This window comes from Talpa europaea (assembly GCF_964194135.1).
Source record: "Talpa europaea genome assembly, chromosome: 9".
NCBI lineage: Eukaryota > Metazoa > Chordata > Mammalia > Eulipotyphla > Talpidae > Talpa > Talpa europaea.
In genome coordinates, this window is record NC_140076.1 from 34,428,259 (window position 1) to 34,432,022 (window position 3,764).

The following is a 3,764-nucleotide window of genomic DNA, read 5'->3' on the forward strand; positions in this document are numbered from 1 at the left end:
ATGTCGTAAGGCAACTAAGGCCCTCCAGGAGTACGCTCCACCCCGGATGATTCTGGAAGCTTGGCAGGGCCTCATGCTGAGAAGGGACTGCTGAACCCCTGGTGAAGTGCAATCATCGGAACAATCAGCTCCACCTCTGGAGTTAGGCACCCCAGTCTAGCTCAAAGGTGGGTCTTGGGTGTGTGTGTGTGTGTGTGTGGCCACAATGTCCTTAGCTCTTCCCTCACTGTTTCTGTCAGTGAGAGATGGGACAAGAGGGGTCTGTTGTTTCTAGAGAAAGGGGATTGGGACACCAGAGCCTCAGCCACAAAACTCACAATATCAACATTACTTCAGACACTCTTCAAAGGGAAAGCAGGTACTTGTTCACTCTTGTCAAAGTGCCTATTCTGGAAGAAGTAAAGCTGTCTTTATTCACAGACGTTGCATCTATGCAAAAAAAACCCCTCAGAAATTCAGACTGAGGATTCTGGCAACCTGCATCCTCAAAAAAAAGCTGATATGCCAAATGAGGCACAAACTAGAATGCTGAAGTCAGTTTTAGGAAATACGATCAATATATTCAAATTTTAAAAAAGGATATATTGAAATCAACTATTTGAATATACTGGCAATACACAGTCAAAAACCTTAAAAGCATCCAAATTATGAAACAAGTAAAAATTTGGCAAATGATGTATGAAATCTGTACATAGGAAACTACAAAATATCATTGAGGGAAATTAAAGACCTAAATAAAGGGAGAGAGAGATCCCCCAAATTGATCTAGAGAGTCAATGTAATAACAATCAAGATCCCAGTAATTTTTTTAGTCGATAGGTTGATCCTAAAAGTTATATGAAAATATAAAACATCTTTGAAAATGAGGAATAAAACTTGAGGATGAACACTATCTTATCCCAGTGTGGAACTGCTGTCCAGACAGACCTGTAGATGAAAGGAAGAGACTAGAGAATCGAGACACAGAGACTCCACACCTAGGTGGACAACTCACTTCCAGCCAAGGTGCAGTCTTGTTTAAACAAATGATGCTGGAACTACTAAATGTCAATATGCCAACAACAAAACAAAAAACTGCAATCAGACTTGCATCACATAAAAAAATTAACTCAAAGTGAATCATAAACCTAAATATAAAACCTAAACCATATCCTTCTAGAAGACCACACAGGAGAAAACCTTTGTGTTCAGCAGTGATTTCTCAGACACTATTACACCTGGGGATTCCATTAACACCTATACCAGAGCACACCTTGGCAGTGATAGAAATCCCCAAATGGGGTCACCCACAGCCCTGGTAAACTTGTCCCTCCCCATGGTGTCTTTCAGCCCTTGTTCATGGGAGGGAGCCTGACTTGAGCCCAGTTCACACTGTGGTCCTCAGAACAAGAAATGACAAAGGCTACCTTCCAACTCACACTTTTATTTTTACAGAAGCAGCAGTCATACAGTCACGGGGGCATGAAGTATTCTGAACGGTCATAGGCGCAAAGTCTGCAGCTCCAGGAGCCTACTGGGGTGGGAGTGAGGGTGAACTCATGGCCTTCTCCTTGGTCCCCTGATCAAGGAAAAAACTAAAAACCACATACCATACATTGCCACACCCATGGCCACCCCCTCCCTTTCCTTAATATCCAACTATATTATGTATCCTTCCAGCCAAAGACACCGACTACAATTCTGATTTTACAGAAAACCTTCACACAGCCAAGAAACTTGGGGCTCTGGAGGGGACAGGCCTATCCTCCTACTTTCACACACACCACTTACCCTCCCACCCCCACATCCTGGGTGCCAAGTTTAACTCCACCTGAGACCACCACCTGGATGGACAATGATGGACTTGCCCCAAAGAAAAAGCTGGTAACTCACTCACCAGTCATGCTTGGAAGACTGCCTCTTTCCAGGCGAGGTATTACTTGCACAAAACATTAACCTGGGGGCAGTGTGACCCCAAGACCTTCCCTTCTAAGTCCCAGGTTGCAGGGGCTGTAGAGGGCAGGATTTTGGTTTGCAGGACTAAGGACGACAGAGGATGCTGCATCTCTGGCCACAGTCTCAGTGGCTCAGGGATGGAAGCCCCACGGGAAATGACAGAGCTTTAACTTTGGGGTACCCTAGCCCAGGCCTAACCGTTCCTCTACAGCAAGTAGAATCATTAGTTTAACACTGAGCAGGGAGCGCATGGGCCCACTAGGAGAACTAATGCCAGAATTCACGTGCTTCCATACAAGCAAGAGATGAGGTTACTTATTTTTTTCATATGCCTCCTCCAGAGGTCAAGTGAGTAAAGGTGGTTCCTCTGCCTTCTGAGTGCCGTGCGCATGCCAGGCACTCACAGGACCATGCTAACTAACACTCTGCAGTGTGCCAAGCCTGGGAGACAATCGACTGGCCCACAGCGGCACAGCCCGCTGACAGAGCAGGGACTGAACCCCGTCTCCTGATGCCTGGTGTGGGGCACACACTCAGGATGTCACCGTCTGGCACAACTTAATTTCAACTTCCCTCACGTGACACAATTCTCTCTCTGATTCTGGGCAGTTCTTAAGATGGAGTTGCATAAACAAGCAAGCTTTCATAGATGGGGAAGGACTAGGGAGGTTCCTGTCCCTCTGGGACAGAAACGGAGCTAATGTTTCTCTGAGCTTAGGATTTATAAGGCACTGAAATTAACTACAGCTGGGGGTGGGGGAGGAAGAAAGAAAAAAGTGTGTGGGGGGGTGAGTGGTTGGACAAAATCAAGCTGAAGCTCTTCCAGCCCCACAGTGAGAATCCTCACGAAACATAACAATGGTGGCCTCCATTTTCTGCTTGGTGTGCACTGGCCCCCGCTCCCCGCAGCAGAGTAGCACCCCCACCATGACTTAAGTGGGCTCTGAGGACAAGAGGGTTGGAGAACCAAGAAGGAGCGCAGGTCTTCCAGACCCAAATCAGAGCAGAAACGACGCACCCCACCTGGGTAGAGGGCCCGGAGAGTGGGGGTGGGGCAGGATTCAAAGTCTTTTTCAGGGCCACAGCCCCCTCTGAGGGGACCTGGGTGATGTCTGGGCATGGGAGGTGGACCTACAAGCCTGAGCGCAAAGGAGGAAGGGGCAGGACGTCCCCAGGGGTGGCAGAGTGTACTTTGGAATCAGACCCGGCTTTGGCATAGCACTTCTTGGCCCCTCTGCCCAGCTGCTGCCCTCCTGAGACCCCAGACCTCATTCCTCCTTCCTGCGAGGAGCTCCTCTGGTGGACTGAAGTGATGGCAGTGCAACTCCAGGGCATCCCCTTCATCATTCCGGCCCAACCTGAGTGCCAAGAACCTGACATGGAGCCTTTCTGGCTCAGTGGCTGAATGCAAGCACTTGGGTCAGATGCAAGGCTGAGCGGAAGCACTCGTCATTACTGTCATTCACTCACCACCTCTAAGGTGGCAGGTGCTTAATTCAGATAAGGGCAACCTGTAGGCAGGTACTGTTGCCCCCTTTCAACAGATGAAGAGCCGGGCTCAGAGGGGTTGAGTGATTTGCCCAGGGTCACACAGCTTATGAGTGGCTGAATTAGGAAATGGAACGCCAAATCCCACGTCCTCTCCACTCCACTGGGCTGCCTCAGGATGCCAGGGGCAAGCTGTTGGGGCTGTCTGGGTGGGATGTCTGGAGGGGCTTCTTTTAGAAAGTGTGGATCTGGGAGAGCAGCCAAGCTTGAGTGGCAGGAAGAGGCCTCCAGGGTCAGCGTCTGTCCGTCCACTCATCTGTCTCTTTGCGGGCGGCTCCAGC